The 12,553-nt window shown below is 36.1% G+C and overlaps 1 pseudogene; it reads right to left on the bottom strand.

Annotated features, from left to right (window-relative positions):
• Positions 1 to 1,542: 1,542 nt before the first annotated feature.
• On the bottom strand, positions 1,543 to 2,618 carry LOC120861904 (annotated as a pseudogene).
• Positions 2,619 to 12,553: the final 9,935 nt, after the last annotated feature.

Consider the following 12,553-nt stretch of genomic DNA (forward strand, 5'->3'; position numbering starts at 1 on the left):
TTGAGTGATAGAGTAAGTTGGCTGGGTGTTTGATGAAACTGCTCCATTGAGAGTTGCCTTGTAAGCCAAAATACAGTGATACACAGTGATACACTTGAACTAGTTTGAAGAAGTATAGGTCTGTACTTGTAGTTTAAGAATAAAAATGGGAGTTTTATTAGCTTCCTAATATATATATATCCAAAGTGTCAATTAGAAAATTATGAGATTTACCAAGTATGTTATCTGCCTAGCTATATACTTACCTATACACTTTAATAATTTTTATGCTAGGGTATATTTAATTAGCTTCTTAGCTTAGTGCCTGTTAATATCTGTAACTGTATTAATGATTTTGTTAATTTAGATAGAACACTCATATTTTCCTTATGGACTCCTTAGAGCAATCCTGAAGTAGGAAAAAAATGAATGAAAGCTGAGGTACCTTAATATTATGCAGCCTCTTAAGGCTCCTTCATGTTAAGTTACTTGCTAGTTAGGGGTAGAGCTGGGTCAAGATTTTAATTCTAGCATCTTGTTCAATGTTCCTGATGTCAAGATCATGAGCAGAAATTATCCATATGTTTTGTCTGGAGTTCATTTATTTGGCCCCTACTTTGTTTTGTTTGCATCTGTGTTGGTTAATAATTGCCCCATTTCTGCACACTTGGTAAGAATGTATATTCTGCTATATGTATATGCTGCTATTTGTGGAGTAGTTTATAAATGTCAGTTAGTTGAGGGTGGTTGATTGTGTTGTTCTCAGGGGTCTATATCTTTACTGATCTTGCTGTTTTTTCTGTCAATTAGAGAAAAGTACTGAAAAATCTATAATTTTACACTTGTCTATTTGTTCTTTGAGCTCATTTATTTATACTTCATGTATTTAAAAATTACTACGTGCATGTTTTATCTGTCTACTGAATTAATAGTTCCATTATTATGTCTCCCTTTATCACTGGTAATATTCCTGATACTAATATAGCAACTTCAGCTTTCTTATGATTAGTGTTTCCATCATATATTATTTTTTACCTTTTTATTCTTAACCTTTTTCATCTTTATATATTTAAATTGGTTTCTTGTAAACAGCGTGTAGTTCTTGCTTTTTCATTGAGTTTGACAACATATGCCTTTTATTTGGAAGTTTAGATCATTGATTAATGTAATTATCAATATGGTATGGATTTAATTATCCATATGGTTTGGATTTAAACCAATACTTCTGTTATTATCCTATGTGATTTCTGTTCCTTTTTCACCTTGCATTCTGTTGGGTTGAAATCTTTTAAAATTTCATTTTATCTTGTTGGTTACTTTGCTATTTCTTAAAATTTGATACAATATACATCTTTATTTATTACAGATTCCTTCAAATATTTTATCACTTCACATGCAGTTTAAGACCTTGTCAACACAATACTTCTATTTACCCCTCCTGTCTTTTCTGCTATATGTGTTTATATATTTAATTTCTATATCTGTTATAAACTATACATTTTTATTACTTTAACTTCTGTGTTATAAGCTATACATTTTTATTACTTTATTTTCAATTTTTTTAATTCATACAATTTTAATGAGATTCTTGCTATTGCATACATTTTCAACTGATTTTTATGTTAAACCAGTGTCATGTAGCTGTCAAAACCATGTAGTCCAATGTAAGCTCAGCTTCTTAAAATTAGCCACTTCTGATTGTTTTCATAAGGTCTTTCTACACTACAAACTCATATCGGCATGAATTGTAAACATACCTGCATCAGTGCAAACATTTCTCAGGTCCGCTCTGTTAAAGCTCTCTGAAAGCTTCACAAGTACTTCTAAATAACCTATTTTATCATGGTACCTTCATAGATTTTCAGTATATCTAATATTGCTTATAAATATATATATATATATTTAATTTACCTGGAGACAGCAAAACAGGATTCACTGTGCTTGTTTGTAGCCATGATCATTTTAACTCTATGCAGAGTATCATATCTATCCATTTGAGTAACTCCATTAAAGTCCTCTGAACCTATCAGGTTAAGTACTTTCAGAAAGCTAATACTCACAATGACATCTTTTTTATTCATAAAAATGATGCATGGCTGATAATCTCTGGCATACTGAAACAGTTCTCTGATCAAATGAGCACTTTCACCAACGTACTTGTCTATAGCAGAGCTAGATACATTTAGGAAATTGTAGTCCAGCTGGCTAATGGCTCTTGCTATTAGTGTTTTCCCTGTAACTGGCTGTTCGTACAACAGCCTTTTAGCCATACTACCATTACACTGGAATAACTCCAGGTTTGTAGGAGGTAGTTCTTTCACCTCTGTCAATTTGATAATCTGTTCTGATAACAGCCCAGTCTCAGAAAAAAAAAAGTATTACCTGTGTCCTTATGAAACATGTGAATCTTGGCAAATGTGTATTCATATCCAAGGCAGCTTTTGTTCCTGGCTTCAGTTTACTTTTTTCAGGCTACAAGAACAACTCAAAACATATCTTGATCCATTTATAGCTTTAACAGTGAATTTTGGAATCAGTATCTTAAGTACTTTACCCACAATCTTTCTACATTTGGGTGACTCGAAGTCCTTCAGATCATTTTCAGACTTCTCATTACTGATTGGTGGTGGTGGTGGTGGTGTAGTCACTAAGTTGTGTCTGACTCTTACGACCCCAAGGACTGTAGCCTGCCAGATGCCTCTGTCCATGGGATACTCCAGGCAAGAATATGGGAGTGGGTTGCCATTTCCTTCTCTAGGGGATCTTCCAGACCCAGGGATCAAACCCAGGTCTCCTGCACTGCAAGCAGATTCTTTCCCAAGTAAACTATGAGGGAAGCATACTGATTGGTAAGGTCTTTTCACTGTTTCCTTAACGGTTTAAGACAGCTATTGTCTTGTGTTCCAGCACTTTTCTGCGTGTGATAGTTTTGAAGTTTATTATCTCTGTGGTCTACCGTGATGAGATGCCATCACTCATAAGGAATGCCAAGAATGGCAGGGCCAATGAGGTGGGGAACAAGGTGGGATGAAGAGCGGAGCAGCACTGGAAGGTGGGGGCCAGATGATCCTGCCCATTTCAATTTTGTACTCTCCCTCACATTCATCATCTATCAGTCTTATTCCTTTATTGTCGAATCAAGTTACCATGTGGTACATAACTGTGTCTGATTATCTTCCTTCATTACAAATAGCTTAGAAAAGAGAAGTGAAAGGCAAACAAGAAAGGGAAACATATACTCAACTGAATGCAGAGTTCCAGAGAATAGCATGGAGAGAGAAAGCCTTCTTAAATGAACAATGCAAGAAAACAGAGGAAAATAATAGACTGGGAAAGACTAGAGACCACTTCAAGAAAACTAGAGATACCAAGCGAATATTTCATACAAAGATACAATAAAGGACAGAAATGGCAAGGACCTAACAAAAGCAGAAGAGATTAAGAAGAGGTGGCAAGAATACACAAGAACTGTACAAAAAAAAAAAAAAAAAAGTCTTAGTGACCCAGATGATAGTGTGGTCACTCACCTAGAGCCAGATATCCTGCAGCGTGAAGTCAAGTGGGCCTTAAAAAAAAGCACTACAAACCAACCTAGTAGAGGTGATGGAATTCCAGCTGAGCTATTTCAAATCCTAAAAGATGATACTGTTATTTGGAAAACTCAGCAGTGGCCACAGGACTGGAAAAGGTTAGTTTTCATTCCAATCCCAAAGAAAGGCAATGGCAAAGAAAGTTCAAATTACCATACAGTTGTACTCGTTTCACATGCTAGCAAATTAATGGTCAAAATTCTTCAAGCTAGGCTTCAGCAGTATATGAACCAAGAACTTCCAGATGTACAAGCTGGATTTACAAAAGTGAGAGGAACCAGAGATCAAATTGCCAACATCTGTTGGATCATAGAAAAAGCAAGAGAATTCCAGAAAAAAACATCTACTTCAGCTTCATTGACTATGCTAAACCTTTTGACTGTGTGGATCACAACAAACTGGAAAATTCTTAAGAGATGGGAATACCAGACCACTTTACCTGTCTCCTAAGAAACCTGTATGCAGGTCAAGAAGCAAATCAGAATCAAGAAACAACGGACTAGTTCAAAGTTGGGAAAGGAGTACATCAAGGCAATATATCATCACACTTATTTAACTTATATGCACAGTTCATCATGTGAAATGCCAGGCTGGATGAATCATAAGCTGGAATCAAGGTTGCTGGGACAGAAAACAACCTCAGATATGCAGATACTACCACCCTAATGGCAGCAAGCAAAGAGGAACTAAAAAGCCTCTTGATGAAGTTGAAAGAGAAGAGTCAAAAAACTGGCTTTAAAACTCAACGTTCAACAAACTAAGGTCATGACATCCGGTCCCATCACTTCATAGCAAATAGATGGTGATAAAGTGGCAACAGTGGCAGATTTTACCTTCTCAGGCTCCAAAATCACTGTGGATGGTGATTGCAGCCATGAAATTAAAAGACACTTGCTCCTTGGAAGAAAAGCTATGACAAACTTAGAATATTAAAAAGCAGAAACATCACTTGGCCGACAAAGGTCTGAATAGTCAGAGCTATGGTTTTTCCAGTGGGCATGTACAGATATAAGAGTTGGACCATAAAGAAGGCTTGGCCCAAAGAATTTCTGCTTTTGAATTGCGGTGTTGGAGAAGACTCTTGAGATTTCCTTGGACAGTAAGGTGATCAAACCAGTCAATCCAAAAGGAAATCAACCTTGAATATTCATTGGAAGCACTGATGCTAAAGCTCCAATACTTTAGCCACTTGATGCGAAGAGCAGACTCATTGGAAAAGACCCTGATGCTGGGAAAGACTGAAAGCAAAAGAGAAAGGGGTGGTAGAGGATGAGATTGTTAGATAGCATCACTGACTCTATGAACATGAGTTTGAGCAAACTCTGGAGATAGTGAAGGACAGGGAAGCCTGGTGTGTTGCAGTCCATGGGGTTGTAAAGAGTCAGACATGACTTAGCAAGTGAACATTATTTCTTGAAGTAAAAATAATGATGAATTCTCTTGTTTTCCTTACCCTACTGGACTGCTCTTTGTCTTTCCTCGCTCAGTCTTCATCCTCAATCTAACCTTTAAATGTTAAGATTGTCTCAGGTCCTGATTCTCTACTTGCTGTCTTTAACACTTCCTTAGTTAGCTTAACTATATCCATTATTTTAAATGACTACCTGTGTAACATTTCTAGGCTTTCCTTCTACTTCGATATCTATTAGGCATCTCAGATTTAACATCTCCAAAGTGGAATTCTGGTTTAAATTCCTTCCATCTAGTTGCTTTGTTCTTATCCTTTCCATCCAAACCACAATAGCATACCGACTTCTTTCCATTTCTGTCCCCATCTCTCTAGTCCAAGCTGCAACATACTTTGAGGGAATGAATGGTGGTTGAACCAGTTAGGCAGTGTTTCCAGCACTGGAGCCTGCAGGATGTTATCTTGGTACTACAGACCCAAGCAAAATACTTGTCTCCCCCAAGAGTTCTGGTAGATGAACATTCCCTGATATTTCCAACACCAGTTTTTATTATCCCAGGGAGAGTCACAGCCGTCCCTGCTTTCCCAGACCACTGTTGAACAACAGATCAGCAGGTAAGTCTGGCCTAGGCGCCTATGAGGTCACTGCTTTTGCCCTGCGTTCTGGTGAACATGAAACCTTGTGTTCACCCTCCTGGCAGCTCCTACACCTACCTGCTCCTTCCTATTCAGCTCACAGTCATATTGTACCTTCCCAAGCTTTTTTTTTTTTAAGTTCATTTACTTTCAACTTTCTCTCATCATCTAGCAAAAGGCATTATTATCACTTACATTGTTCTTTCTACAAAGACTTGTTTTCTACATTTTATCAAACTGTTGTGCACTTTTAGGGTTTTTTTTTTTTTTATTGAGGGACAAAGTGACAGTCCAACTAATATGTTCAAATAATTTTCACTGGAAACTGAAATGATTTTGTCATCTTGCCATCTGAGAAATATAATCATGGATCACTGAAGAAAGCTTTGCTAGTTTATTGCTGCTTTATATGTATGCTACCAAAGCTGTGAAAGGCAGCATAGTGAAGCGATTATAAACTCAGGCAAACTCTTGGAGTCAGACTGCCTAAATTCAAACTCTAACATCCCTTATTTCTCCACTTTCTAAATTTATTGTATCTTGCTAAATGTCAGTGTATACATATTTAAAGCAAGAAAAATAATGGTATCTACCTCATAGAGTTGTGTGGATAAAATGAGATAACTATCTAAGAGGCTACTGGAAATGAAATGAAGTGTTAGTTGCTCAGTTGTGTCAGACTCTGCATCCTCACGGACTGTAGCGTGCTAGGCTCCTCCATCCATGGAATTCTCCAGGTAAGAATACTTGAGTGGGTAGCCATTTCCTTCTCCAGGGGATCTTCCCAATCCAGGGATTGAACCTGGGTCTCCTGCATTACAGGCAGATTCTTTACCATCTGAGCCACCAGGGAAGCCCTACCTGTACCCTAAATACAGTCTACAGATTTAATGTAATGCCATTCAAAATCCTCATGATTTTTTCCCCAGAAACAGAAAACCCATTCTAAACCTCATATGCAGTTTCAAGTGACACCAAATAGGCAAAACAATTTGTACAAAGAACAACAAAATTGGAAGTCTCACACTTCATGACTGCAAAACTTACAATAAAAGCTACAGTAACCAGAACAGTGTGATACTGGCATAAAGACAAACATATAAACTAATAGCATATAATAGAGAACTCAGAAATAAACTCTAATGTATACAGTCAAACATGTTTCAACAAAGGTATCCCAAAGTCATTCAGTAGAAGATACTCTTTTCAAGAAGTGGTGCTGGAAAAACTAGAAATCTACATGCTAAAAATAAATAAATAGATGCAATAAATAAATAGATAGATAGATAGATAAGATACTATCTTTCAACATATAGAAAAATTATGGATCAAAGACCTAAATGTTAAAAGTATAAAACACTTATGAAGTTTTTTCCCAGTGTTTTTTTCTGACAATGGATTTGACAATGATTTCTGGAATATGACACTGAAAGTAAAAGTAGATAAACTGGAAAATATCAAAATTTTAAACTTTTGTGCATAAGAGGATACAATGAACAGAATAAAATGGCAATCCACAGAATGGGAATAATATCTAAAATTAAATATGTGATAAGGGGTTAATATCCAGAAAATAGAAAGAACTTTTATAACTAAAAAAATGAACCCAATCTTAAAATGGACAAAGGACTTAAATAGACATTTCTCCAAAGATAAACAAGTGACCAATAAAATTACATATTAAAAGATACTTAAGATCATGAGGTGGATAAAACTGGAGCCTATAAGTCAGGAAGAAAAACAATACCTTATATTAATTAATGCATATATATGAAATTTAGAAAGATGGTAATGATGACCTTATATGCAAGACAGCAGAAGAGACACAGATGTGAAGAACAGACTTTTGGACCCTGTGGGAGAAGGCAAGGGTAGGAAGATTTGAGAGAATAGCATTAAAACATGTATATTACCATATGTGAGATAGATGACCAGTCCAAGTTCAGTGCATGTAACAGCACTCAGCCAGTGCACTGGGACAACCCAGAGGGATGGGATGGGGAGGGAGGTGGGAGGGGGGTTGAGGACAGGGGGACAAACGTACACCCATGGCTGATTCATGCCAATGTATGGCAAAAACTACCAGAATATTGTAAAGTAACTGGCCTCCAATTAAGTCATTTAGAAAAGATCATTAATCATTAGTGAAATGCAAATGAAAACCACATTAAATAACATCACAACCATTACAATGGATATCATAGAATGTAAAAAGCTGTAGCATTTTTCAAAGATGAATGCTTTGACTTCTAGGTAAATTTCATAGAATAGATATGATCTTCATTTGGTGTTGTTAGTTTCTTTACTATTTCTGTGTAGATATTCTGTTTTTCAATATTTTATTTTTACTATTTATTTTGGCTGTTCAGTTCAGTCGCTCAGTCTTGCCCGACTCTTTGCAACCCCATGAACTGTAGCACACCAGGCTTCCCTGTCCACCACCAACTCCTGGAGCTTACTCAAACTCATGTCCATCAAACTGATGCCATCCAACCATCTCATCCTCTGTCATCCCCTTCTCTTCCCACCTTCAATCTTTCCCAGCATCAGGGTCTTTCCAATGAGTCAGTTCTTTGCATCATGTGGCCAAAGAATTGGAGTTTCAGCTTCAGCATCAGTCCTTCCAATGAATATTCAGGACTAATCTCCTTTAGGATGGACTGGTTGGATCTCCTTGCAGTCCAAGGGACTCTCAAGCGTCTTCTCCAACATCATACTTCAAAAGCATCAGTTCTTTGGTGCTCAGCTTTCTTTATAGTCCAACTCTCACATCCATACATGACTACTGGAAAAACCATAGCTTTGACTAGACAGACCTGTGTTGGCAAACTAATGTCTCTGCTTTTTAATATGCTGTCTAGGCCAGTCATAGCTTTTCCTCCAAGGAGCAAGCATCTTTTAATTTCATGGCTGTAGTCACCATCTGCAGTGATTCTGGAGCCTAAGAAAATAATGTCACTGTTTCCCCATCTATTTCCCATGAAGTGATGGGACCAGATGCCATGATCTTAGTTTTCTGAATGTTGTTTTTTTTTAAATTTTGGCTGTACCGGGTCTTAGTTGCAGCACGTGGGATCTTTGGTCTCTGTTGGGACATGCAGAATCTTTTAGTTGTGGCCTATAGGATCTTTCGCTGTGACCTGAGAACTCATTTGCAGCCTGTGGGATCTAGTTTCCTGACTATGGAGCACCCTAGGTCCCCTGCATTGGGAGCAGAGAGTCTTAGCCACTGGAGCACCAGGGGAGTCCCTATTCTGCCTTTAATATACAGTAATATGCCATGGTTTTAATATCTTTATTATCTCCTTTTATGATCAAGAAGAAAAACTGCTAATACACTGCATATCATTAAGATACTCTAAGTTTTTTGAGACAATTATATCTTAACTGATTTATTGTGAAATGTAAAATCAAAGACAACAAAATGGTTCTGATGGAGGTGCTCCATTGAAGAAGCTTCGATTTTTCCATCTATGAAGGAAAACTAAATTCTAGAGAGATTAAAATTAGGTGACTTTACCAACTAATTTTTCTTAGTTCAGATAAACTATTTAGTATATTTTGGAGAAGAACATGGCAACCCACTCCAGTACTCCTGCCTAGAGAATTCCATGGACAGAGGAGACTGGTGGGCTGCTGTCCATGGGGTTGCACAGAGTTGGACACGACTGAAGCAACTTAGCATGAATGCATGCATGCTTAAAGATCCAATACACTCAGTGTTCTCACACTGACATATCTTCCCTTTCTTACTGAAGGCATTTCTCAGGTAGTACTGGTTTGGCCCATGTCTACATGAGTACACTTAAGAGCAGTGTTTCTCAACATTCTTTGCATTATCCCCAATATCTACAAAAAACTTTTTAGTCATTTTCTCCTAGTCTCTTCCACCATGAGAATTTTATATTACTGCCTATCTACTTATGTACTGTATTTCTGTGCTTTATACATTAAAAAGTAAGGGGTTTTTGGTCACTGTTCACCCCTGAGAGTTGCTATCAATTCTGGTGAAAAAGCATGCTCTAAAAAGAAGTTTATATATGAAATTCCAACTCTCATATTAGGCCCAGGCCCAAGATATTCTTTCTATGGATCCTTTATACTTGGGGCCACACCAAACTAGATTCCCTAAAACCATCATGATTAGGGCTGGTATCTGAAAGTTGCAGCAGAACTGAAAGTTTAAATCTCTTCGTTTTGTCTGTATGTTTATTTAACAGGGAATTATAAGCTGAAATACCATCAGGATTGACCCTCACATAAGATTACTCAGAACTCTTTTGTCTATATCCATAACTGCATATCTACTCTTTATTCTCAACACATGAAAGGGATTTAGGATTTTATCAAGAGGTGATGTCTTCATTACTGCAACCATTAATTTGAATTATCTGATGCAAATTTAAAGTCACAGGGAGCCTGCATGTGTCAGTATTGGTGAGTGTATATGTAGGAAGGTCTGATAGGGTATACAATATGGATATGATCTTTTGTTTTTTAAATTTAGAAAAGAAAAATGACTCTACTAAGAATCTGAAAATTAAGTGCCCACGTTGGAGCAGCTGTAAAAAAATGGCCTAGGTAACTGCTAGAGCCATAATACTTTGGCATTTGACTGAGCTACTCATCCTCTAACCTTTGTCAACTAGAAATTGGCATTTGCCATCTACTTCTACAAAGACTAAATCATGTGCTGCTGCAGCTGCTTATTTTCAACACTCCGTAAAGGAGTTTAGGATGGAGAGCAGAAATGAGGCACACTGTGTGAGGGGAAAACTGGCAGGACAGGTCTTCAGTTAGATATTTTTGGGAGCAGATTTTATGAGCCCAATTCTTGAATCTCCTATCTAGGAAAGCACTAAAATCCTTCATGATGTCAACTGCTCATGACTAGCAGAAACTTTCTAAAAAAAAAAAAAAATGTGCTTGATCTGCATGTATCCCCCTTCACCAAAATCACATATATACTGACCTTCTTCCCCCCTGCCTCTGTGGAACAATTTCTTAGAGCTGTCTGAGATGCTGTTTCCTGGGTCCTCATTTTGCCCCAAACAAAATTTAACTCATAACTCTCACATTGTGCAGTTTTTTTTTAAAGTCAACACCTTCTACATTTATTATAGTAATCCTAAAATAAGAGAAATTCAAGATGTTACAAAAAATTCCCATTAAATGCAAGTTTGAGATCTGACAGAATCTATAAATCTCCTTTCTCCCTTACCACATATGTTGCTCCTTAGGTCTCAGATTTCCAAATCATTATTAGGAAAAAGATTGTCCTCTACAGTAATCTCAGTTTTTGGAGTTTTATTCCTCTTTTATAGTAATTTGGAAAGTAAATGGGGCCACCTTAAGGAATTATAATGATATACTCAGGGTTTACAATTCAACGTTTCTCAAAGTCCTTCAATAAAAAGGTAAGATTTTGTTTCAATTTTTTAAATCACCAATACCCTTACTATATTATCAAGAATTCCTATTCAGTAAGTTACATTATAATGTTACAAAACTAATAACAGAAAGGAAAAGAAGTGGTACCAGGGGATTCATGCTGTACTCAAACTTACTGATAGAAACAAGTATTTAAAACATTTTTTAAAGAAGGAAAGAAAGAAAACAATATTCTGGCAGAATTTGTGGGAAATAGTGACTATTTTTTAAAAAAAATGCTTTGTGAACAGTAGACAATAATTTCTACCATTCAACAGGAACTACATTAGATTTTTCATTTAGATCTGGGCTACCTGCAGCTTGCAGTCAAGGGCTTAGCTACCTGGGTTATGAAGATTAAAAGTATTTTAATCAGTATTGTTGGAGAATTCAGTTACTTGTTCTTAAGAATCAAGATTCTGCAAACAACTTTCTTTTCCTTCTTCTTCAACCAAAATTAATCCAACAACTTAAATGTTACTAAGGAAATAAAATAAATTATGTTCTCATATACTTAAAATTTGGGATAGTTATAAAGGTTTACAGCAATCTTCAACAAATTATGCAGAAGAATAAAGTATCGTGTGTATTTCAAGTTGTTGAAGTTGAAAAAATTTCAAGTATTTTAATAATTGTTAAGTTTATGTGTTTAGGTTTGTATTTCTCATTTTATTTCTATTTTCTATAGTGTCTATGATTTTTTTGCTAATGTTTTTAGTTTCAGTTAATAAAGTCCAACTCACAAGCTTATATTCAATACTACTAGAAAACTCATGCTTTGAGATTCATATTTTTCCAAGAGTTTGAAATACTCAAACTTTTTCATTAAAAATACTACCTACTTAATTATCTCGTTGTGTGTGGGAAGCACCCAAACATTTTCAACTATGTTCTTGAAAGGATAACTGATAAAACTTTCTGTTGCATACTTTCATTTGTGTCTTCAGTATACTTGAATCTGATAATGTCTTATCATCTGCAACTAATAAGTTCCTATCCAGCTGCCTCTACAATGTCTTGCTATGTGCCTTTTCCTTACCACTTCGCACCATTTATTAATGCTATTTACCTGTAGTCAGACCTAAAAGCTATGCTACTTTCCGTTCACATTGCTCAGAGGTGACATGCTTGACCTCAATAAATAGCATCTATTAAGAGTTCTTCCCGGCACAGTTATTAAAAACATAATTGTTCACAAAATCTAATGCTATGGATAACTGGAACAGGGACTCCTAGAACTCTTTTAATGATTTCATAAATCTATTACAGTTCAAACTAAGATGTTAAGCAATTTGCTATGCAAAGAAAGGCATTATAATAGAAAATGCTCATTAAAAACTTTAAGAAACATTAATATTGATTGATGTTTCATTTAGAGATAAGGCTTTTCCTTATAAATTTGTAAGACTGGAAAAGAAAAATATTTAGGCCCTGTACTATGCAATAACATCTGGCACAAACACAACAGAAATTATTAACATTTTAACCTAAGATGAACATACTGTAATGA

The sequence above is a fragment of the Oryx dammah genome, unplaced genomic scaffold (assembly GCF_014754425.2).
Source record: "Oryx dammah isolate SB20612 unplaced genomic scaffold, SCBI_Odam_1.1 HiC_scaffold_1, whole genome shotgun sequence".
NCBI classification, from domain to species: Eukaryota; Metazoa; Chordata; class Mammalia; order Artiodactyla; family Bovidae; genus Oryx; species Oryx dammah.